This window comes from Paramisgurnus dabryanus, chromosome 15 (assembly GCF_030506205.2).
Source record: "Paramisgurnus dabryanus chromosome 15, PD_genome_1.1, whole genome shotgun sequence".
Taxonomy (NCBI): domain Eukaryota; kingdom Metazoa; phylum Chordata; class Actinopteri; order Cypriniformes; family Cobitidae; genus Paramisgurnus; species Paramisgurnus dabryanus.
In genome coordinates this window covers 3381191-3407679 of record NC_133351.1, presented here as the reverse complement: position 1 = coordinate 3407679, position 26489 = coordinate 3381191, and the positions used below count along the sequence as shown (strand labels likewise).

Here is a 26489-nt window from a genome sequence, read left to right as displayed (position 1 = left end):
AGCATGATTAAACATGCAATTTGTAAATTTTCTACGCTAGTTCTCAATCACAAGTTCACAACAATGGAAGTAAACACATGCTTTTGATGGCGTCGTAAAGTTGCAAAGTGTATGTGTCAAATCAGTAAATAAACTCCATTTGCAATCGTGACAGTGGTGTCATTTTTGTTTAATGTAGAACCTCTTTAATACATTTTATCCATTTTTTGAAGGTCCCAGAGTGGAGACATGTAGGCACTCTCAGACTCGAATACGGGACTTGAGACTCGACTCGGACTCTAACTCTGGTAATGGTGACTCGACTTGGACTCGACTCGGACTCTTCTTTGGTGACTCGGACTACAACACTGGTGGGATACGTGTTGAATGCGTGCATAACCCCCCCACCATCACAAAAATAAAACTCATCTGATTTAAGTCATCCCGCCAAGGTCAGAAAATCACACCATTTATCTTACACTTAGCAGTGAATACTACAGAATATTTCTTGTAAATGTTTTGATTAAAACCAAAAAAAAAAATGTTTTAGCCAATTCTATAGTAATGCGCAGGACTTGACATTAAGCATTGTCATGTGGTGGTTTTTAGTACAAGTAAACTTGTCCACGTAAAAATCTACTTGCCCAGAATCAAAAATGACATTTCAGCCATGACAATTTAGTTATACCTGAATGGTTTAGAACAAAAGCCTCATCACAAATAAAAGCAGTTATTTTTATTTATTTATTTAATTTATTATTATTTAATTATGTAATTAATATTTTTGTGCATTGCCATTTCAGTTTTTAAAAGGTTTACAGTTTATTTGTGGCCGCACATCCAACGGGGGCATGGGTGAATAATGGGGAACTAATATGCGCTCAATAGGAGGCAGAGCTGTGCACGAGTCACAAAAATGCCATAGACACCACCATGCACACTAAGCGTGAACGTCCACATGTTTGTGTGCTTGAGAAGTGGGTGGACATGCAAGCTAAGTGCGCATGGTGGTGTGTACACCATTTTTGTGTTCACCATTGCTCCGCATTTAAAAATGACCGAAAGTCTGTCTAGTATAATGTGTAATCTGAGAAATAGGTAGTGAAAAACCTGATGTGCAAAAAAAAATTGGGGGGTCAGTTTAGATTTTGTGGTGGGCATTTTACTTACAAGTTGCCTGTCTGGTAAGAAAAATCCTGCCCTTCCAAAACATTCACAGTCCCAAACAAGCGTTAAAGTCAAGCCTTGATGTGACATAAATTTAGTCTATTTCTTTTACTAATAATAATATTCACCTTTTTTGTAGACTATTAGTTGACAAATCCTTAATAAAAAACAAGCATAAATGCCAAAACACAAGTCCAAGAATGCAAAAGCTTCCAAATATTCAAGCTTCATTTTATGCATGGCTGCGTTCTGAAATATGGAAGACCGCAATTTAATATGCAAACTATTTATTCTCTAAACTGCGTAATTACTGTAAATGCCAAGCAATCACATCTGCGTGATTCAATCTTGTATTTCATTACCCACATCTGACTTCATATGTGATTATTTTGGACAAAGAGAAACAGAGCGAGAAAGTCTTTGTTAAGCCGGTGTCAACTAAGAGCAGACACAGCTCTGGGGATAGTTTGCTTCATTAAAATGCTTCAGTCAAGCAAAAACAGATATGAAAGGCCTCGTGTCGCACCATCACCACTAAACACTGCAAAATGGCAGTAAAGTCGTTCCCTGGTTGGAATGATCCAGCATTATTGGATGTATTCCTCAGTATTCCTAGAATCCTAAAACCAGGTTAGAATATCTGAAAGTCTGCGCATGTCGTTACCGTAGCCACGTGGGCACAATTGTCAGTGACAGTTGTCACCGTTTTGGCACTTTGGTACGAAGCTCGATTGTTTCCAGGCGACAGCTTGCTCTCGGTTTCATCGTCATTAGATTTGGAACGCCTGACCTTTCAAATCCCAGCTGTCAGGGAGTTGATCATATCTAAAACCGCTACATGCTGCAATTAGAGCTGCCTGGTCTCAACCAGGCCGATTCATTTGACAGACACAGACAGATATTGCGCGAGAGAGCGAGAAGGAGAACCATTAAACGCAACGGGGCTCGGGCTCTCTTGTCATGTGGGAGTCGTCCCAAAGAAGCCGGTACGAAGCGTGCAGTGAATTAGCACGAAATGAAAAGAGTAGAAAAGCGATCCGCCTCTTACACAGATGAAAGAATGACCGTAAAGACGCAGTCAGATCTTTGATGTGGAGCACGTAACTGATAACGGTTCTGCTCGGGCCACAGCGGAGCTGAAATATTTATCCAGCTGGGTCTCAGAGGGGCCGGAGGACTCGCCTCAGAAACGGGGCCGTGCCAGTAGAAGAGAGGCCAGCGCTTCCCTGTGGGCCACCAGCTCTCCGAGTTTCCCTCATTTGCTATGTGACTTCACACAAATGGCTGGGAAACATCTGACGAGCCGCGCTGCCAGCTTAATTATGTATCTCTGTGCCCTGTTCAAAAAAATAAAGTGCTATAGCTTTCCATTTCATGAAACGATAGAGAGAGAAACACAGACTCAAAGCACTGAAAGAGAAAGTGAAGAAGATGGTAGGGCTACAGAAACCTATACAATATATATATTAGGGATGTGCATCTCCATAACTGAGTCCGATGCGATACGCATCTCGATGCATAGCCTACGATTTGATACATTAAAGCTAGGGATGCACCGATAGGATTTTTTGGGGCCGATACCGATTTAAACAGACAACTTCTGGCCGATACCGATGCCGACATTAAACACTTGTATACAATACTATACAGTTGGTCTATTAGCTAGTTTATTTCTGCATCAAATTATTTTTACTGAACATGAATTGGATCTAATTAACATTCAACTGACCAACCTATTAAGAGAGGCACAAAATAAGCTAAAACAAATATAATAAGACAGCATGACAACCTTCAAAGGTGGTTTTTGCTATTCAGCATTTATTTTATTAACAACATGAACACATTTTTTTTTTACATATAATGGATTTCTTTATGCAGTTAATTAATGAACAATCGGTATCGGCCTTTCTCGTGCTATTGCCAATATGCCGATAGTTTCAAATTCATCAAAAATCGGCCAATAAATATGGGCGGCTGATACATCGGTGCATCACATTAATTAAATCAATGTGATACGATGCAATTCACCCCTTGCCTTTTTGATGCCGTACAGTCCGATGCAATGAAAAAATATACTGCTATGCAATTTAATATGGCACACTCTTAAAACGGTTGTGTTAAAACAACACATTTTGTGTCTAGTTAAGCACAACACATTTTTTGTTGTTTTAAAGAAAAATCGATTTTTTTTGCCCAGCCCTAGTGGATGGATGCATATTTGTATAGGTTAAGAATTTAGGGTGGTACACCTCTCAGTTAACATACAAATACAGATCATTTTAGATGTTTCATGACTATTTAGAGCATTGGGATCGCTAGACGAGGTCTTAATGTATTTAAGTGCATTCTGACTCATTTTGCCAGCATGTGTCACATTTTGGTTGTAAATCTAGAAAATATTTACATATTTCTCTGTAGACAAACTAAGATTTGCACAGATCATCATGCTTGAAACTTTACATCCCCTTGTAACCTAATGTATTGCAGAATTTGTAATAGCTGTGTATGCGTGTCACAATATGCAAGCATTTTTAAGGAATAATTACATTAATTAATTACTATTAAAAAATAAAACGATTAAAAGATTTTAAAAAATATATAGAAAAGTGTTTGCCAAAATTGAGGATGGTAAAAGCTTTACGATCTGAGGAAACGATACACAAAATCTTTTGAACAAGTTAACCCCCCCAAAAAAATGCATTGAATTGCTTAAAGGTATAGCGGAAGATTTTCCCGAATTTTTTCCTCGAGAGGGAACGCCTGTGTACACGAGAGAGCATGCACAGGCCTTGTTCTTCTCTTCGCTCTGTTTACAAGTTGCTGTCAGCACGGCTCATACATTGAGATGTTTACCATGTCTGCGCAGTTAGTGACTTGTGCCAGGGCTAGCATTGCTAATCATAGCTTACATCAATTTTAACTAGCAGTGATTTTAAATAGATTTCTCCAAATAGCATGACAAACTTTACCTGTTGAGTAGAAACTTTGCGACTGAGGCATCAGTGGGAAGCCCAAACTGTGTGAAATATTCTCCCAAAAACACTCTCTTCTTATCATACAATTTGTAAACACTTTTTATCTTGCGACCCTCAGACATAAAAAAAAACACGGTGAGAAAGTGAGCTTCAATAAATGGCTAAAACCGTAGCCCACCACATATACACCTGAAAGTGCGCAGAAAGCGAACCTAGGGACGAGCACATACGACGGCCTTACATAAACATATCATTCGATGATCCACCCGGAAAAAGAAAATCTTCCGCCCTACAATATTTGATATTCTGCTTAGCTATATTATCTTCATTTACATTAAAGTAATTCCAGCATTATTGATTAGGGATGCACCGATACCACTTTTTTGGAATACAAGTACGAGTATGAGTACTTGCATTTCAGTACTTGCCGATACCGATACTGAGTACTTAATAAAAAAACATGATTTAAATTTACAGGTAAACGCTTTAGTCATATAATTTAACAAAAAAAACAAAGGACTAGTTTTTCAGTTTGTTGTAAACTCTGCCTCTTTGGACAATACAAGAGGCATTAACCCCTCACACGCCGCTCAAACATAGACATTTCTCAAACCGTGGTATCGATTCCAGCCAGTGTTCGAATTATGTCAAAGCTTATGGGGGGTCCCCTAGCTAAGCCCCACCCCCCGGCCAAGCTCCACCCCCCTCATAGGGTCGCTGTGATTTCACAACGTAAGATGTGATCGTCCTTGATCAACAATCATCTGATCCTGGTTATAATCAAAGAAACCCCAAATTACCCTTAACTCAAACTCTAAAAAAAAGTTTACCCCTCAAATTAGTGTGAAACACTGGCAAGGGCAGAACTTTTAATCAGAATAGGGGTGAAATAGGGTGGACTCATTCTTAAATTACATAATTTTACTATATAGTAGTGGTTAAATGGATGATTACATTGCGTTTTTTGAGTCATAGATTGAATAATTTTCGGATCAGCAAAACTGGAAATTATGAGCATATAAAAATAGAAAAGAACAAAGTTACAAATAAAGCAAGATCTAACAGTAGTATTTAGGTACATAAATAGAATCAAATGAATAATAACACTGTCTTCTTCACTGTATAAATTACATATAATTAATCTTTTTAAAGATACATAATTTTAAAGATAGTTATCATGCCACCAGGTTGAAGGTTGCTGTCCCCAGCACTCACAGCAGCCCCATTTGCGTAATTTGCGGGTGGTATACGTCCCCACCGCTTTATGACCAAGTTGATTGTGCCCCAACTTCCGACCACGAAGTAATTCTTGCGTTCATAATCGTAATTAGGGTCCATATTCATTTAAAACGCATGGACAACGCATGACGCGCCGCCGCCTTCTGCTTTTCAAAGCGGTCGCCTGTGAACACGAGTTTTGTTTTAGACGCGTCTATTTGAGTGCACTTGCTGCACGTTTACATTTAAAATAAACTTGAGCGCAACTTGATACCTTGATAAAAGGTAAATGTCGTATTTTTTATATCTACCGGTAAGTTATATATGTAACAATGATTAATCTATTAATAGTTATTCTTCATCTATTTCATGCAAAACGCTAGGGGAAAAATATAGGGGAAAACATTTGATCCTTTTCAGCAGTTTTTGAATAAGTTTAATTGAATAATATTAAAATACCTTATGGTAGGGCTGCATGATTATGGCAAAATCATAACTGTTTTTAGACTATTTGCATTGAATTGGAAACGATATTTTTGGAAAATATATTAATTGCAAGGCTGCAAAGAATAGTGCACTGAGGATTTAATAATATTATTTTAATATAGTCAGTGGTGAACTAAAGTGGGCCGGTCTAAGACATGAAACTCCAGGGCTGAAAACGAGTCCCACTTCGGCCCTGCATGTTACATTTTTCCAAGGTTTAAAAAAACACATGCAAAAGATACTTTCTACAAATAATTATTTATTTCTGAAAGATGCGTAGTTGAGCGATAGGCTAAGTATTAAAGAGACTATCATTTATTATCATTTAAGCGTGATTTCTTCTGCTTTCCTAATAAAATATTTTGTGTGACTGGGTTGACCAGCCGTCAGTCTGAGTGGATAGCTTTGCCACTGTTATGAAATAATTGTTTGAGAAGATTTTTTAAAAAACCCTTAAACCTAAAGATTACTAAAGATTCTTAAGGTAAGGTAAAAAAATACTCCACACGCAGATAGACACACGTCTGTCAATTCCTCCAGAAAACAGCATGAGGCGCACTTGCGAGTTTCTTTATTTCGGACAGAAGTCATTTGAATTATTTTATTGCGAAATTGGGACAAATAATGGACAGTATCGCTTTGTGAAACGCAAAATGAGGATTTTAAATTTATTTAGTATTTTAATTTTAATAAAAACCTGGGGACCCCCCTAATTTATATTTTTGTGCTTTATGGGGGGTCCCTTAAGGCTTATAGGAGGTCCGGGACCCACCCAGACCCCCTTCAATTCGAACACTGATTCCAGGTATCGGGGGACTTTTAACGAGTACGAGTACTTTAGAAAATGTGGTATTGAGGCCGATACCCGATACCAGTATCGTTATTGGTGCATCCCTATTATTGATGTCACATTTGCAGTTTTAAATTCTCAGAGAATGCATGTATTACCAATACATCAAACCATCTGTTTATATTTTCCTACTGTAAACCCCTGATTATAGAGTCTAGACACAAAAAAATGCAGAAAAAGCTTTAACAGAGACCAAATATTGACATTGAGATATTTGTATGTTTACAAACTTTAGCCTTTCATGCTAAGGTTGACAATTGCATGGAATTGCCCAATACATTTATACATTTGACAGACGCTTTTATCCAAAGCGACGTGTATAGATTTCAAGCTATAGATTTTGTCTGATATGTGATCCCGGGAATTGAACCCATAACCTTTTTGGCCTGCTAATGCAATGCTCTATCTAGTTCAGCTACACAAACGCATATCTCTCAAGTGGTCACAAGCGAACTATAAGCATTGCTATACATGGCCACATCACACTTGCAACCATTGCTCAAGTCATCAGAAATCACCTTAAAACTCACTAAAAATAAGTTGCCGGTTTCGAACTCCTGCACACATTCAGAGAGGAAATAAAGCTTAATGGATTAAGACTAAGCATAAGGTCAAATAAGTATTCAACTGTACATCAAATTAAAACAGAGCAGATCAAACAAAGGTCTTTCATTCAGCCTGATGGCTCATAACACACGCGCCTGCTTGTGTCTGCGGAGTAGGCAGACAGATGTGACCCACTTCATTAAAATGACAGCTGGCTATTGAGCTCACTGCTGGACCTGTGGGCTGTTTAGTAAAATGGGTGAGAGTGCATTATAGTCATGTTTCATAATTGAGCATCTGGGCTCTTCAGAGTCTCAAGCTTGTCATTTCTGGATGCTCTCTGAGCATGCAAACACACACATACGCACACACATCCAGCACCACAGCTGTTAATCCACAAGCAGGCTGGAAGCCCTGTTGCACAGTAATCCCATTTTTCCATGTTCACCGAATATTTCCAATGTCAGATAAGTCGAATGCTGGTTTAACACGTTTCACAAGCTCATCTAGAAGTTTGAGTGTTTATATTTGTGGAAGGTGACAGTTTGCATGTTAAACACCAACATTCTTCCAGCAAACAAAAGCAACAATGCAGAATCCATATTAGGCCTTAATGTACCAAAGAGAAAGAAGCAGTGAAGTTCACGTCATCCGTCTCTCATCAATTACTGGAGTGGACGTTACTCATTTGTTTATGACAACCAGACTTAAAAACGCCTCTTTTGAAAGAGATGAGCCACACACAGCGACAATGTCGCTTATAATGTGAATGTACCGTAATGCTGTTATTTTAGTTTTATTTAGTTTTATATTTGGATTTTTTTTCACTATGAAACAATCCATCTTTTCAATCGGCCAGTAAATTTCTCTATTACTTAAATTTGTTGTTTGTAAATGAAAAGACACTCAATGTAAAACCAAAGTATGTTAATCAGAGCAGTACCCTGAGATGTCAGATCCACATTAACTCTTCACCGCCATTGACGAGATATCTCGTCAATTAAGAGAAAACGCTTCCCCGCCAATGACGAGATTTTCCGTCTATCCGCAATACCGCTATTATCCACCAGGTGGCAACTTTTTAAACCCGGAAGTTTTTTGCTCAAAATGTGGTGTTTTTGCAGAAACCTACCCATATTCAAAAGCTGATTACAAAAGAACCACTGAAGGTAGGATGAAACGTTTTTTTTTTTTTTTTTTGAAAGCAGAGGGTCTGTTCTTTCATTTGGTATATTGTATGTTTATATATTTAAAGAAGAACATTTTCTGGAAGGCATTAAACTTTGGTGAAAATCATGAAAAACGCTGGGGCTGGCTGGCAACTTTTTTTAAAAACGCTGGCGGTGAAAGAGTTAATATCGACATTAAAAAACCCATATCGATCGACCACTACCTGCCAATGACAGAAATATGTTAAATGACATCTGAAACGTTTTTCATCTAATCTGAATGATATCACAGGCGCTATGAATGCTGACAGGAGGTGAGGTCGGCTATACATATCTTCCTCTTCATTTGCATACATTATACAAAAACCTTTCTTTAAATACAAATCAGAATATCATCATATCCTCCGTGTTCAAGGACACAGAAAGATCAAGTTATTCATTACCATTTTTCATATTAACAGTACAGCAGGTCCCATGCACAAGCAAGTTAAATCTTTGCGTGGACCTCGAGGAGGTTTAGGGCAGGATAATTACTCTATAATATGATCTGAGTTGTATGATAATTGAATTTGAGCAAATGAAGGTCAGTCTGTGTAGATTCTTCAGTGAAAGATGAGCTCGAATTAAAGAGTGTACAGTACATTTCCACAGTTATTTAGCAATGTATGAACAAACTGTAGAAATTATGTATGAGTCTTGCGGATCTAAGCACTGCGTGTTTATATACTGGCCAAGAGTTTCTTGGCAGAAAAGTCTGTGAGCACTTTCTGTTGTAAAAACATCAAGGGTGTAAAATATATAGAGAAATTATACTGAAGTATAAACACCAGGTTAAGTTAAAGTATCAAGCCAAAAACTGATTTAAAGGTGCCAAAGAATGCATTTAAATAATATGCTAAATTGTTCTCTCATGTATACATAGAAGGCATGTGACTTAATTAAGAGCAAAAGTTATCCAGAGACAGTTTTACAAGTCCATTTACAACTCTAGGGTTTGACCTTGGAATTAAATATTACTGTATATAATTGATTTTTTTGAAAGGTTTATGAATAATAATGTTGAGCTCTGCTCTGATTGGCTGTTTCTCAGAGCAGCTCCTTCAGTAGCTCTCTGTGTGTGTAAACAGAGCTTAAGCTTGTATCAGACGAAGATATAGATTTTGAGGAAAAATCTTTTGTTTGGAGATTGTTAATGGACGTTTCCGAGTGGTAAGTTTTAGTTTTTTTTCAGTATGGACCTACTAAATGTAATTGTAACGTCAATAGTAGAACTTTTGCCTTAACGTTTGCATATAGCATTAACTAGCATATAACGCTAATTCAGCAGTCACAACTTTGTTTTAGCATTTCAAGAACATTGTATTTGTGTAATTTAACAATGGGGTGTACATCACGACTGTAACGTCACAGTTGGTGCACTGTAAATATACAAAACTTGTTTTTTCAAGTAAATTCAACCTACTATTTTAAGTTTTGACCTGTGATAAGTTGACATTCCTGTAGTTATTTGCATGCACATGGTTTACATAAGAAGGAGGAAACAATCGTGTTTGATGCTCACAGCATGTTATTACCATGTACAAAACTCGTACTTGTTATTCACCTATGCCTACATTGTAAAAAAAAATTGCAGCATTTTTGTCAAATGAGCGTAATATTTTTCGTTACTTTTAAAATTAAGTTAAAACTATTTAAACTTGTTTTAATAACTTATGTCAAAACACAGGTCAAAACTTAAAATATACATATAAAAAAGTTACATGCTGTATTTTTTTTACACTGAAAATAAAGTTTTACATTCTACGGCACCTTTAAGTATAAAAAGTTTTATATTTAATAGTCCTAAGATCATTTTTTCTCAGGTTCAGGAATAGACGAATTTGCTTCTTGACTTTCAAGTAACTTTAGCGCGCCAGTTTTTTTAAATAAGCTACATCTACACATAATCAGCATGAATTTAATATGGACTACGTTCACTTTGTTAATGTACTTTCCCGATCTTATTGAACAGAATTCTTTCATTTGAAAAGTTTCAAGAACTCGCTCTTTGAAACGACTTTCATGTTGACTTCCAGAAGTGAAGTAAAATTACTCTGGTACTTTACACCCTGCAGTTATCATAAAAAGAGCTTGACTTGGCATTTTAATATAAAACAGAGAAAAGTAAAAATCTCTGAGAGGCAAAGTTCTCTCCGCATTATTTCTGTGTCTACACCTGCGTGTTATTTATCTGATATTACTGGGCACAAATGTCATACTGCTGTGTTCCCTGCTGTGGTTCGCTACACACTACACTAACATTTACACAAATACACTTTTGCATTACCACAAACACACAAACAGAAGGATCCTGCCATCACACAGCCAGACTTTAAACTATTAGCCAAAAGTCTTGTAAAACAACTAATCAGTTGTTGTTTAATAGTGGGTTTATCCGAAATAGTTACAAATAAATATTAGACCAGCATCGTACCGATGGTATTTGTAGATACATTATTATAATCTGAATAACCATCCATCCAAAAGTAAAATGTATAAGTAAGGGTGACCAAACGTGCCATTTTTCCTGAACACGACCTGGTCAGGATTTTGGGTGTGTCCTCTAGAAGACGCATTTGTCGATCACATACGGCATCAAGGTTTATTATTCCAGGTTCTAAATTTGTATGTTTTAAGAAAAATAAATGTTAATTTTATAATGTTTTTAAATAAAATCTGAGAACTTTGATGACGTATGGGATTGAAAAATGCGACTTCCAGATGATGCACCCGAAATCCTGGCCAGGATGTGTCTGGGAAAAATGGCACATATGGTCACCCTAGTATAAGTATCTTTACCAATATGACAAACACCATATTTATCTACCAAAACTACAAACATTTGCAAACATTGTATGTCCTTACGGGTCCTTCAGGCAGAATTGTTACTCATGTGAAGACTCTCCTGTGAAATTTTAGGTTTTCAAATGGGATAAGCTGAATGTTGCTGATTCAATCCCTTGTTTATAGGCAACCATCCAGCACATATATTCCAAAACAACCCAAAACGTAGTGAGAAACTCTCCATGCATGCAAAGGTTAGTGTTTCAATTTGTACAATTTATACTATAGCTGCTCAGGGTGAGGAAAATAAAATTCATGAGACCCAATCTTATCATTGTGCCAATTTTTATAGCTTTTAACCATATGGTGAAATGGGCTGCCGCAGACTCCCAGCAATGTCTTACAATACGTTTCATAGCAGTTTTGGACCCCAAAAAACAACCGGGCAGAGCCATACATTGAATTTGTAAAATAAAAATAATACTTCGCATTCTGAATGACTTTCAGTATTGGCTTCTGACTTAATCATAACTTTTCTTGCTGTTAGATTTAACTTCTATAGACTATTTTTTTTTTCATTAAACCTCAATCAATCAATCAAATTATTTTATTCAGCCATGACATTGTTACAAACACAAAATAATCTCATACACAACTAAATAATATCTTCTAATGCTGAATAGGAGCATGAGGAAGACATCGTCTTATAAAACTAACTAACAACCACAACCTTCTGTTGGATTGAAAGTTACTCATTGAAAGCCTATTAAACCCTCTCCATATTTTATGACATCCACAATGTTTCTACGGCACATTTTCCATTAAAATTGTCATTTAATCCTGGACCGGTCTTAATCTTTTGTGCGGAGGCACAAATGTGGCTGTCTAATCCTGAATGTGTCTTCTGCAGAAGTCTGAAGGTGTTGAATTGTCTGTGTTGATGATTTGTAAGTGGGCCTGAAGTCTCTAAAGCCGTGAGGATTATCATTGAAGCTGCTAAGACACAAAAAGAGAAAGAAAGAGGGAAGAGAGAGAGAGAGAGAGAGAGAGAGAGAGAGAGAGAGAGAGAATGAGAGAAGAACTTTGGGACAGGAAGTGATGTCATTATCCAGTCCACAATAGGGCTGGGTATCGATTCAGATGTTCCAGATCGATTCGATTTCGATTCACAAGCTATCTAATCGATTCGATTCCGATTCTCGATCAAATTTTCGACTCCGGTTCTCTGGTAGGTTTTTATACTCGATTCTCGATTCAACTCAATGAATACAGATTTAATACACATACTATATTAATAAAAAAGAACAGTGAACAGCAGTTTACAAGTGGGTAATTAATAAAAAGAAATTAAAAGCCACAACACGTCTTGCTTGCGAAATCTAAAATGCTTCCATTTCTCCGTTCAATGTTCAATGAAATAAATATGAAAAAAATCGATTCTGCTCTTTGAGAATCGGTTTTTAATCGACCACGTTTTAAAAAACGATTAATCGAAAAATCAAATTTTTTTCGCCCAGCCCTAGTCCACAATGACAACAAGAGCACATGATGATTCTGCTTACAACCACCAGAAGATTATTGGATTTTTATAGTGGGTTATGTTGAAAATGCTTAACTACCACATTTAAAGCATAACAACTCAAATTTTAAAAAAACTTCGAAATGGTGCCAGTGTCTATGCCAACAAAAACAATATGATCATTGTTTGATGTATTGTAACATTAAACATATAGCCAATGGTCACTCTTTACTTCATAACATCTTGAGGTCTGGTTATATGGTCATCATAAAGTAAAACTGATAGCTTTATGTTGTATGTGCTTTTTAAATATTGAGCTTTTAAGAAAGAAATAAGATAGTATTTTTCTCTCCAGACCTTTGAGACATCCATAAATAAGATTTTCTTGAGTGCGGGAGGACTGAACTGATAAATTTAAGCGAATAAGGCATCTTAAAACGATGATAGAGAGTTCACCGTGATGCTGTATTTTAACAGTTTTATTGAAAACGATTCATATCGTTGACATTAGCACTGAACCGTATGCTAATTCTGAATGTTTAACCGCTAACAAAATATTGAAATGGTGAAGTCAGTGTTCATAAAATCTCCCACACAAGCCGAGGAGTGGATGGGTTTGATAAATGAACTTCTCAGATGTTTCAAAATGAATTGCTGCTAGAGGATCCTGCAAAAACAAGATGGATTTGATTGTGTTTCTCATTTCTCTAGCGTATACACAAACTGTCTGTAAAAATAGCTTATGACACATGGTGAGAGGTCTACTGAAAGATTGCAAAAATGTATGAACTCCATAAGTAGAGTTTAAAGATAGACCTACTGCACACCATGAGGTCCAAAGTTGTTAATCAGAAATATGATACTGATACCAACGACACCATCATAACCAACAGCTAAATTTCTGGTGAAGAAATACACTTCATATGATCCTGTAGATAAATATCGAGGGTAGGTGTAGTATGTAGGTGTCAAACTTTGTTAAACACAGATCTTATTTTTTGCGATAAACCAAAACCAAAAATCATCCCTGCACCACTCTTTAAAAAAAAGGCAAGGTTTACCAAAAAAGCAAAAATGATTGATGCACAATCTTCATTTTTCATACAACGCCATCTTGCACTGACGAAAGTGACTTGAACGCACCTGATGTGGTAAACACAATTTACTAGCTCGAAAATACGAACAACCCAGGAAGACTTGAATGTTCTAACACTTCCAGAAACAAGACAACAAGATCCTGACAAAGACATACTGTAGGTCAAGCACAGTAAGTAACTTTGGCATTTTTAAGTAAACATCATTTAGTTTAGTAAAACCAATTTTCCTCATCTGGGCCAAGGTCAAACATGACTGGTATTACTATCTTTGTGGGAACATTTATACAACGTAGGGTTTACCAGGTACACACACACACACACACACACACACACACACACACACACACACACACACACACACACACACACACACCACCATGGCAGCTACACATTTATAACAATTGTACTTAATAGCTCTTGATATTGACAGGATAATGTGTTAATATATATGTTCATCCTAATGCAGTTTGTTCTGGTTAAAATTACTATATGCAAGAGCGATAGACTATTGTGTGCGTTGAAGAAATGGGCTGAAGGTCGTCTGCAGTATATAATTAAAGTAAAGAAACACCCAGACAGTTATTGAGTTGCAACAGCATATAATCCAGGCTGAAGTATACACAGCAAAAAGATGCAAACACATACTTGAGAAAAGATTACAGCTGCTGAAAACCTCTTACAAGTTAGTTTTTAGTTTCAATCATCACAAAATATGTCAAACACTTCAACAAACTTTTGTATATATATATATATATATATATATATATATATATATATATATCATTATATTTACCAAGGAGCTTATCATTCAGTCAGTGTGAATTGTTTCTAGCTACGCATTACTATTTGCATTAATGACATACTGTATGCAACACATTTTTATTGTAGGTGGACCTCAAGGGGAAAATAAAATAGCCTACTCTTCAAAATAAGCAGGTTGCAGACAAGTCTGGCAAGTCTCGAGTTAAATCATATCTGGCATGTGTTTTTTAAAGGAAAAACACGCAGGATTTTATTTTATCCACTAAGGAATGACTGGACTGTGAAAATGACTTAATTAATGTTAGCAACACAAACAATACTGTACTTACGGTTCATCGTAATGATTGCATATGCCAAACAAACTATCTAGTAATCATTGGGTGTCAAAAAGAGGGCAGCAAACAGTGTTAACGTTAAAACCGCATGGACATTAAGGATTAGTCAATTTTTCAAAAAGATCCAGATAATTTACTCACCTCCATGTCATTCAAAATGTTGATGTCTTTCTTTGTTCAGTCGAGAAGAAATTATGTTTTTTGAGGAAAACATTCCAGTATTTTTCTAATTTTAATGGACTTTAATGGACCCCAACAAAAAAAAGTTTTAATGCAGTTTAAAATTGCAGTTTCAAAGGACTCTTAACAATCCCAAACGAGGCATAAGGGTCTTATCTAGCGCAACGATTGTCATTTTTGGCAAGAAAAATAAAAAATATGCACTTTTAAACCACAACTTTTCGTCTTCCTCCAGTCCTGTGATGTGCCAGCGCGACCTCACGTAATACGTCATCACGTCAAGAGGTCACGAATGACGTACAGTATGTGAAACTACGCCCAAGTGTTGAATAGTGGAATGATACTATTAATTTCTTTGTGTCAGTTTATTGTTTAAAATGGTCCGCAAGTGTGCGTTTCATATATGTAACACGTGACCTTTCGACATCATTATGCAATTACGTGAGGTCACGCTGGCGCGTCACAGGACCTGACAAGAAGTTGTGGTTTAAAAGTGCTTTTTTATTTTTCTTGCCAAAAATTACAATCCTTTTGCTAGATAAGACCCTTACGCCTCGTTTGGGATCGTTTAGAGTCTTTGAAACTGTAATTTTAAACGGCATTAAAACTAGGGATCAACCAATATGGATTTTTCAGTGCCAATACCGATTTTTGTTTCATCAGCCTTAGCCGATGACCAATACAGACTGCTGCTTTTCTTGAGCTGATATTTAGAGCCGAAACTGCTTTTGCTTACTCAATTTACATCATAAAAATTATGTAATAAAATGGCATGTTGTTAAAAAGAGATGTTATTAGTTTGGACAGTTCTTACATTTATTTTAGTCTAGTACTAGTCTAATCCCTGTCCGGGAAACCGCCCCATAGAGATGAGAAATAAAAACCCGCTTTGTTCAGCTATGATCAGCTGTTAGGCCGAGCTTCCGATGTTGTCATGGAAAGGTTGGTTGTTTTTAGTCACATGACCTGCAATCTGTAAATAATGCCGGAAAAAATCGGCGAACACGGCAGTCATGTATCGTCCAATGCCGATACACATAAAACTCGCAAATATCGGCCCGATATATCGGTCTATCACTAATTAAAACTGTTAAGTGTTGGGGTCCATTAAAGTCCATTAATAAAATGAGAAAAATACTGGAATGTTTTCTTCAAAAAACATAATTTATTCTCGACTGAACAAAGAAAAACATCGACATTTTGGATGACATGGTGGTGAGTAAATTATCCTGATTTTTTTAAAGAAAATGGACCAATCCTTTAATGCTTTCTTTAAGTTCCCACTGCATCATTGAATAGATGAAGCCACAACAAATTTCACAAATCATGTCAGACTTCATACATGTTACTGTATATGGAGGTATGGAACACATTAAGATATGTTTTATTTACCATTTAATGTAAGCGTTTTTGTCATTGTGGTTTTAGGAAGTTTTTATTACATACTGACGCTCTTCATCGTTTATGACATGAGATGAAGAGCTAGTTTAAAGTCTCTTGTTCTTCATGCTTGTGCATTCGCAGACAAATACCAATCATCGCCACATACACTGCATGATGTTCAGGATGTCTTAATTTAAAAATAATAAATGAAACTTGTGTTTTTGCGTCTTTCTTGGACACTTTAAAGTGCTTTTACCAACATGTTTGCTTCATTTGCGCAAATCTCACTCTACGCTGGTTACTATATTTGATTGCGTCACCAAAGACCTAAATGTTCGGTAAAATTAATTACATTAATTACATACAAGTAAACATTTTCACTTGTTTTTTGCTATTTTCGGCCAAATAATTTCACTTAATGCCAAACATTCGGTGCATCACTTATACATTTGGTACCAATATGCAACCATGTGGTACAAATATGCACGTTTTAGGTACAAATGTGTACTTTTTAAAAGAGTACCACCCCAGCGAAAACTTTTGTACATTTATTTTTGAGAATGTGGGATTTTTTCACACAGGTTTTCTAATAATCCAAAATATTATTGATTAAACAAAGAAGCCCTTTTCACATCTGTTTCTCTGGGATGAAGCGCTGCCTCCTGACAGATGCACAAACCCTTTGTGCTTTCTGAAATGATCCCAAACCTCTATCAGATGCAAATATAGACAAAACACTGGGCTTATTTATACGATCTGACATCGCTCAGAACCTCAAAGGCTCACATCACAAGGAATCATAGCTTTTGAGATCGAGGCTTGATGTACTTTCAAAACATACTGTAACCTTCAAAACCATTCTGGAAAGAGCAAAGCTCTGCATCTCATTTCACATTCAGTGAGGATGTTAACAAAGACGTCATAGAGCAGTAAAAAATCCTTTAAGCTTTAAGGGTCGAAAAAAGGGCAGCTAACTGTCATCATTAACTAATTTAGGATAGTTTGGGTACACAATTTTTACCAAAATGATAAGTGGACCTTGAAGGAAAACATTAAATAGTTTTATAATAAGCAGGATGCAGACAAGTCTGGAGTTTGAATGGTGGAATTTGAAAAATGGTGCTTGGATTGCCAAGACACAGCAGATATCAAAACAAGAACAACAGGTCAAGACCTTCATAAAATATCAACCATTATGGATGTAGCAAGTGGACACTTAATGAACAGATGTGTGTGAATAAATTTAACTAAAGTGTTGCTAATATACAGACAGTGTGTAAGCTCACAAACACACATCTGATCTTTTTTAAATCACAAGGTTATGACCTAATGTACAGTATGATACACAGATACCACAAAATTGTGTTAATTTGCAAATTAGCATTAAACTTACATCAATGCAGAGAACTGCTACACTGTAGAGCTGTGTGATTTGGAAAGAATTATCTAATTGCGGTTTTAACTTTAAAAAGTAGAGAATGTGTTAAATGTGTCAATTCATCTGAGTGAAATTACAAAACCAAGGGTGTGTTTCCCAAAAGCATGTATGGTCGCAAGTAAAAAATTCAAGGAATTTTCAAGGCTGGAAACTTTCCATGGGAATTAACAGGAATATATGGGAATTAACGGGAATAAACTGGGAATTTGAAAAAGTACATATGTGCCTATTACAAGGAACTTAAAGGGACACTCCACTTTTTTTGAAAATATGCTCATTTTCTAGCTTTTTAAATGTCGTTAAAAAATGTTGCAGCATACTTATGTTTACAACAACAAGATTTAATGCAATGTCTTGCATTGAATGTCTATGCACACTGCTTACTGAAGGGCCATTGAGGCATTCTTCCATAACATGCAGAGATAATTTCTTGAATAATGCACACGGAATAATGTCAAAATTTCCATCTTTGCATGTATTCACATACATTACATAAATTTGTTTAAAGCTTCCTTGTGATGTGTGTAAGCCAGTGTGCAACAACATTATACCATTGTAAAGACAAATACACTAACTGAGAAAACCATTAAAAAGTAATAACTACCACAACTACCACAGAAGCCTTAACTACCACAGAAGCCACACTTGCTGAATTTTAACAGTTTAACTAACAAATACCAAAATGTGTTTATAGTAGTGCTGGGTATCGATTCAGATGTTCCAGATCGATTCGATTTCGATTCACAAGCTAGCGATACGTAGCCTGACGTTGTCATACTCAATTCTAGTCAGAATTTGAATCTGATACCGCTCCATTGGGCTATGATTATGAGGCGTTTCTCAACCGAAAAATTCCTCGACACTCAATTGGATAGACCTATGACCAATCAGAGCAACGGAGTGTGTGACGTATGTTGAAATGACGTCTTTTGCAGCCTGACCGAACTGCCAGTTATTTCGCTACAATGACACTAACATTGTGATTGTACTATAGCGAACGTACATCAACACCTACTATGTTTACAACATTTCATTTATATCATAACATTAAGTATTTACTAAGTCATACAGTCAGACTATCTCTTACCATTTGTACATTAGGTGAACTTCATCCACGACGATACCCATTACGTTGGCTTGAAAAATATCGGAGCCTAGCATGTCCCTCAACTTATTCAGCAGCCACAATTCCGAAAAGAAGCTGGCAACGAACGCTACTTATAGACGGTTTCATCGGACGCACGTGATACACGTCTGGATCCGAACCTTACTTCCGGTTTCGTTTTTTTAATGGTCTGACTAGTTACTAAACTGATCTCTTGAATGAATGCCTCGTCGAAAATAACAAATGTTTTGGTTTCCTAGGTAATCTATGTGTTGTTTTTTTTGCTTGTTATATAAATAAACTATGTTTAAAGAACTTTGTTGTTATTTATTCTTAGCTGAGTTTACCGGAAGTTACGTGCGGACCGCGACAGCCGCTTGTTTATGTTGTTACTGCTGAAACGGTCTATATCTATCTCGTCGTGCACGCCGAGTTGCATCGCCGTGATACCCATTTCAGTTGCTTCTTTAACTTTGTCCTCCATAAGTGCGACCAACGTTTGCCGAATTCTGTGGGAAGGACGGCAAAAACATCTTTCAGATCAACAAAAATGCCTTGATCGCGTTTCTCTGTTCCTCTTTTAAAATCAATGCTCTGTCGATATCTTTTAGAACAGATTCAATGTCAGAATCCACACATCTGAATTCTACAGCAGCAGCCATTTCTTCGTTAATAGATACACCACACGCGCTCTTTGGTGAAGTGGTTGATTACGTTACTGTTGATCATCTTTCCATCATCGTATAATGCCCGCCCTGATAATTTGATTGGTCGACCAGCTTTGGGACTAGCAAAGTAGCTCCTCAACGAAGAAACCCCAGACCGATCTTCCCGTCCTCAAAATGTTGTGGGCGGGGCTAAGATCGGCTGGCACCCAGGCTAATCGATACGATTTCGAATCTCAATTCAATTTTCGATTCCGGTTCTCTGGTCGGTTTATATACTCGATTCTTGATTCATCTCAATGAATATAGATTTAATACAAATACAATATTAATAAAAAAGAACAGTGAACAGCAGTTTACAAGTGGGTAATTAATAAAAAGAAATTAAAAGCCACAACACTATCGTCATCGTCTTGCTTGCGAAATCTAAAATGCTTCCATACCTCTTACTTTTTATGTGAAGGTGGCATCAAAGTCGATGAAGCACCTAAACCGCCATTTTAAGCACTGAATGAATGAATTACAGGCTTGCCTCTCGCTCCTGGGTAACATCACGCAAGGCAAAAGAGAGGGTGACATCTAGTGAAGACTAGTAATTAGATTAATGTTTATCTTACGTTCAATGTTTGCGAAAATAAATATGAAAGAAAAAATTGATTCTGCTCTTTGAGATTCGATTTTGAATCAACCACATAAAAAACGATTAATCGAAAAATATTTTTTTTTTGCCCAGCCCTAGTTTATAGCTAGCTAGCCAGAAAATCAGATATCTATATGTAAGCTAACACTATTATAATAACTATAATGTTTATTATGCTTTTGTGTTACTTAATGAAAGAATTAATAAAAATTCTACTTCTACAAGACGTCTTTTTAACAAAATGTATTACCTTGCATGTAATGACCAAACAAAATGTTTATTTATGTGTTTTATATGATATAGTTTATATGAATTTCCCTAAATGTCCAAATAATTCCCATAAATTTCTGTTGAGTTTCCAATTTGGAATATTTCCAATATTCCCCCGAATAAGTTCCCATGGAAAGTTTTTTACAAATTTACTGGAAATTTACCAGAAACTTTCCCTCCCTATGCAACCCTAGTCGCAAGTTCTGTCATTACCAATAGAGTTTAATGTTAACAACGACCATAGTTAGCTAACAACGCTTTTGGAAAACACACCCCAGATAGGTGGAATTTCAAATTGTTTTAAATGCAGAACCAGGCGTAAGTTGAGACAAAAGTTGCATGCATCACTCCATCATGTCTCATATCGCAGCCTTTTGATATTTGCTAATTGCAAAGTTTCACAATGCAATTGTGATTAAATTTTATTTCATCGCTCAGACCTACTACACAGGCTCATTGAAATGAAGTACCTCTGCTTACATTTATGCATGACTTAAAAAAAGGTTCTCCTGGTACCCATTGCTGCATTCGGTTGGAGTGTCTGCTAGATTTTGATATGGGTTTATTCAAGGTAACAAAGCAGACAATCCTGAACATAACAAGCATATATCTTTCAGCCCATGCTTACGTGACTGTGGAAGATAAATGTTGTTTTATTGTCAGGATTGATCGTGTTCGGCTGAGGTATGTCAAGAACTTGTTGTTTACAGGAAGCATAGTGGCAACTCCGTAATTAATGATTAAAATAATGATTAAAACACATCTGATGTTGGCTGAGTTTATTTAACCAAAAGGACAGCGCAAATCACTCAGCTATGTTATACGTTTGCATGCATATGACTATAAATAAGTATTAAACGGCACAAATCTACTCAACAAAGACAATCAGGTTTTAATTTGTGTAAGTAGCTGCTTTATAACTTTCATAACTTCGGACCAAAATGCCTCTGACATCGATAATTGCAGCAATATGTACCTGAAGCAACGTATCTTATGTTATGCAAAAATGTAGGCAGATGTACGTATGGTGAGTGACACCGGATGGAGAATAATATTGGTAAAATTATGCACCCGCACAATACATTATTTTAAGTTTGGACGTAAATTATTAATGTAAAACACTTGTTTCATGTATTTTTCTCCACAATGAAACTTAATAAGCTCAAAACAAAGCCTAATGAACACACCTGTGCCAGGTGTTAGGAGACAGATTATCCCAGATTGCACAAAAACAGAGAACAATAAGGAGCCAAAAAAGGAGCCAGTTTGCTGCTTTTCTATTATCTTTCTGTGCAAGATTTACATTGATTACTTAGCTCTCCAAATTTCAGTATTGCCCACTATACTGTACAGTACCACAAGCATAAAGTCTTTTAAGCACATCAATAAATCAATAGTTAATCTATCAACCAAATCAACAATCACCTGAAGTGCAATCTTCAGGTTAGGATGATGAATTAGACAAATTTTGCATTCAATTTATTTGTTTGCATTCAAATAATTTTTAAACCCATTATAACTCATTTACAAATGCTATTTTTTTTTTTTTTGCCGGGGTTGCGCATGTGTGGGGTGGGTCTGTCAAAAGAAGGTCCAGATTCTATTGGGGTAGGGAAGGTTTGTTTAGGTGATTTCAAATGTCAACAATTGCTTTCAAACATTGTGTACTCCGCCTTTAAAATCTCAAAAATCTGTGTCTAAAGGGGATCGCACACCGGCCGCGCCGCTCAGCGCCATTCTAAATCAACTGAACACATTGTTTTCTATGAGTGTACGCACACCGGCGCCGCCCAGCTGTGACTCAGGAAGTTGTTCAAATCCCTGTCGCGCCACACAGCGCCACTCACATAGCTTAACATTAAATAACATCATATTTGTCCCAAATCATTAAGGATTAACATTGGCTGCTAACGTATATTTTGCATTTTGAATTAGACGCTATCTGACGAAGCTCACGCTATTTAATGTGCACTTCTGGTTTACAATACCTCCGAGTTCTGCTAGGCGCGACGCGGCGCGGCGCTGAGCTGCGCGGCCGGTGTGCGATCCCCTTTAGTCTGATACAGACTTAAATGTAAGGTCTGTTTACACACACAGAGAACTACAAAAGGAGAAACAGCCAATCAGAGCAGAGCTCTACATTATTATTCATGACCCTTTCAAATAAGGTAATAATTGACAATTTACTTCTAAAAGGCAGTCCTAGGGTTGTAAATGGACTAAAAAACGTTTCTGGATCATTTTTGCACTTTAACAATTTAACATATTATTTCAATGCATTATTTGGCGCCTTTAAATAAAACTTTCAATAAATTGCTGTTAAATTGTATTCATTCAGTGTTTTCAGTTGGTAATATGTGCTTTTTGATTACAGAAATTTTATTTAACCATTAAAACCAGAATCCAGAAAAATGAAAATGGAAAAGACGGAATTTGATTATAAATAAAATGGAATTTGGTAAAAAATAAAACAGATTTCATAGGCCTCTAAAAATGTAAATGTTTTTCACCATTGGGACCCTGTTTGATGCAACATAAAACTGAAGCTGCATCAAGGATCCATTCTGTCACATCACATTCCATCTACCGCATGCCTATAGGCTACAGACACAGACGATGAGAATGAAACAGAAGCTATCAAATACCTGAACGGGCAGCAAAACAGTCTGTTACGCTGCTGAGGAACGAGCGAAGGGCTGTTCATTGTGTCTGGGCTACAGAGACGCCGTCCCTGTCAACGGAAAGAGCTATGAGGGGAAACTGCGACTGAAAGTGAGAAAAATAAGAAGGGAAATGAAAGAGGAAAAAGCAGCTGCGAGGACAGTCTCTGGTGTACCGACGGTTGACGTGTAAACATGCGGCACGCTGTCAGGTGCTAGCATGGGCACAAATATGAAAAAACATCACAAACTCCATCCAAAGACTTTCATGGCCATACGGTTTAGTGTTGTAAATGCTCTGTCATCCTCATACTGGCACAGCATAGTAAGCCGGCTTAATACCAGACAGAACACAGCGGTCTCAGATTTACATGCATGTCACTGTAGTCCATTGCACAAAGCAAAGGCTTGCAACCTCATGCTGACCTTATTATTTCACACTCCTCAGGGAAGAAGCACTAACTTTCTGTTTTAAAGTGGATAATGTACTTGATAATACCGAAAATTCTTTCAATATAACGGAGACTCTGGGGCTTGTTACCACAGGGCTATACAGTATGTCATTAACCCCAAAGCTAATGAGAGAACCAATGCTTTTTATGTTGCTTTTGGATGTACATTTATTCATATACCAGAACCTTTTATCCAAAGCGACTTACAAATGAGAGAGCATTTAACATTATATCTTAGGAGGTGTGCACACCAAAACATGTAAAAATAGTCCAGGGTTTCCCGCGGCACTTTTCAGTTCAGGCGGCCCACCTAAGCTGGGATACCCTACCACCTTAACAAGGTCGTCCAAAAAATAAAATTCGCTGCACAAAAGGCCGTCAAAGTGCATCTTGGAGAATAGTGTGGATGCACTTGACACTGCGAGCGGGCACGCGCCACATGGCCTAAATGAGATGGTCCGTCAATGTCTGGAGGATAACTAGCCTGTTGATAAAACATTTAATTAATTAATAATCTAGTATGGTTCATTTTCTGTCATAGTTTCTTCAAAATTGAGTTTTATTTGAGTGTTTTAAATAAAAATATTTTCATCATGACGCGTACGCCCTGCCCCTTTGATTACCACGCCCCCGGCCCGCCCACCTGCACAACCTTACCATCTTAACTAACACATTTTCTGCGGGAAACCCTGTAGTCATATGACCTGATTTCATGTTTTCCTTAGTTTTAAGGGTGTTAAAAGATGTCTGTGCACATAAAAAAGTTATTTAAGTTTCAAATTTAAAGAGATCTTCTTTTTAAAAGTGAAGCCTCATCCACACCTAGCTAAAACGGCTCATTCAAACATGCCCATGCAGTTAGACGTCATACTGGTTTGAACATTTGCATAACACTGCCCTAAAGACCACGCAAAGATAGAGCATGTAACTTTCAATCACGCTGTGTTGTTTCCGAGCAGACGCTTTGTTTCCTTGCAAAACTATTCGGCCAATCACAACGCACTGTGCTGGCCAATCGGTTCACACCACACTTTCTCAGAACGATGAGCTTTGTACAAAATGACCTGTTACAGATGAGCGGGACTTAGAGGTGTTAAAAAATTTACGGAATGTGGAAAATAATGCGTTTTAACCATAAACCACCCAAACACATTAGTAATATGCTTTTTAGCGACACAATATGGGCCCTTTAAAAGCGGCTGAAACGCCAGGCAGACGTCTACTGTAGGTGTTTGCCAGCTTTTTCAGCTGTCATATGTAATATTAAAAGAAAAATTTGATAACCAATTCATGCATTGTTTAAAACAAATCCATTGAGTTCATTCTTATAAGTTCTTTAATAAAACCAATTTTCAACTGTACATAAAACAACACAAACAGTATCTTGCAATACAATCTATTCATTAGATCTATATCTTCCACGCAGACCTCTACACTTGGTACTGTATATAAAATTAGCATTGGTAACAATAATAAAACATTATTAGATTATTTAGATGAATGAACTCCAGGAATAACAAAACAAGTCATTATAAGACGTGACAAAATAAACACTAAGTATAAATGGCCAATAATTCAACAAAGCAACTACAACAACTATTTACACCCCAGTGCATGCAGAGAAATGTTCAAAATTCAACAAAAAAAATTGAGAAAGTGTTGCATATAAATAAGTTAGCTCCCAACAGGTTATAGATGGTATGTTGTGAAAAATCGAGTGTACTGCATGACTCAGGAGAGAGCTGCACGACACCTCCGCTCACAGCAATCACGGAAGAAACAATAAAAAAAAAGAGTAGAAAGGAGCTTTAAACTCATCAGATCACATCATTTAATGGAAAATGAATACACTTTCGGAAATAAAAGTACTAAAGTTGTTACTGGGACGGTACCCTTTCAAAAAGGTACATTTTTTTGTACCCAAAGAGTGCATGTTAGTACTTCAAATGTACATATTGGCAGTTCAGTACAACATGTGTCTTTTTTACAATTTGAACTTTTTTACTTAAATTCAGTCAGTGAAACACTGTCATCACAAACACATGGGAGCAGACCTGAAGCAAAGTGTTTGTCTCACGTTATTGCTTAAATTGTTAATGCTGGACAGGTTTTCGAGCAGTGACACTGGCACGGTTAAACAGTAATTAAAAAAATGAGGCGGTAATACTAACTGTTGGACATTTTTATTGCGGTTAACTATAAAACTAGTAATCATTACATCTCCAATCTACTTTAAAATGACTCTGTTGTTATTGATTCTATGTTGAAGTCTACCGCAAGTGGCGTTTAGTCCACAAAAGCTGTTCGTTTTTGTTGTCACTGCTGAAACCCTTTATATTACGGCCTTAATGGTGGTGGTAATGATGTTAAATATTTGCAGAAGATTTTGAATTGAGCTCTGAGAGACCCTATTTTTCTAAAGGAAGAAGGACCGTCGCACGCTAAAGGTCAGACCACAGTAGAAATCAGCAAATAAGTATTGCCATTTTCTCATTCAAGTCGTCATTAAACAGTTTTACTTCTCCTGTAGGAAATCAGCTGATGTGAAAGGCGTTTTTAAATCGTTATCATGGTAAACTGGGGAACAGTAAAGTGAGAGAAAGACAACCAGTGGCTGCATTCTCTCATCACTGATGCGTAACAGAAACCGGCTTGTTGACCCTTTCTATATTCATTGCCTGTTTTACGAGCAGTAGGAACTCATACATGCTGTAGTTAAGACAGACGGAGAGAAAAAAACGACACCACAAGCTGCTAATACTCGCCCCTG

The 26489-nt window shown here is 36.9% G+C and overlaps 1 protein-coding gene across 2 annotated transcripts in view; it reads right to left on the bottom strand.

The window, feature by feature from the left end:
* The window catches only part of b3galt1b (UDP-Gal:betaGlcNAc beta 1,3-galactosyltransferase, polypeptide 1b), a 245013-nt gene that overhangs the window by 194479 nt on the left and 24045 nt on the right, over window positions 1-26489 (bottom strand). The window contains exon 1 of one of the 2 annotated variants that reach the window (XM_065252323.2): window positions 23253-23324. The exons of the other annotated variant lie outside the window; for it this stretch is intronic. The gene's annotated coding sequence lies outside the window, so the exon portion shown is untranslated. Of the gene's footprint in view, window positions 1-23252; window positions 23325-26489 lie in introns of those variants that run through there. 2 annotated transcript variants of the gene reach the window in all.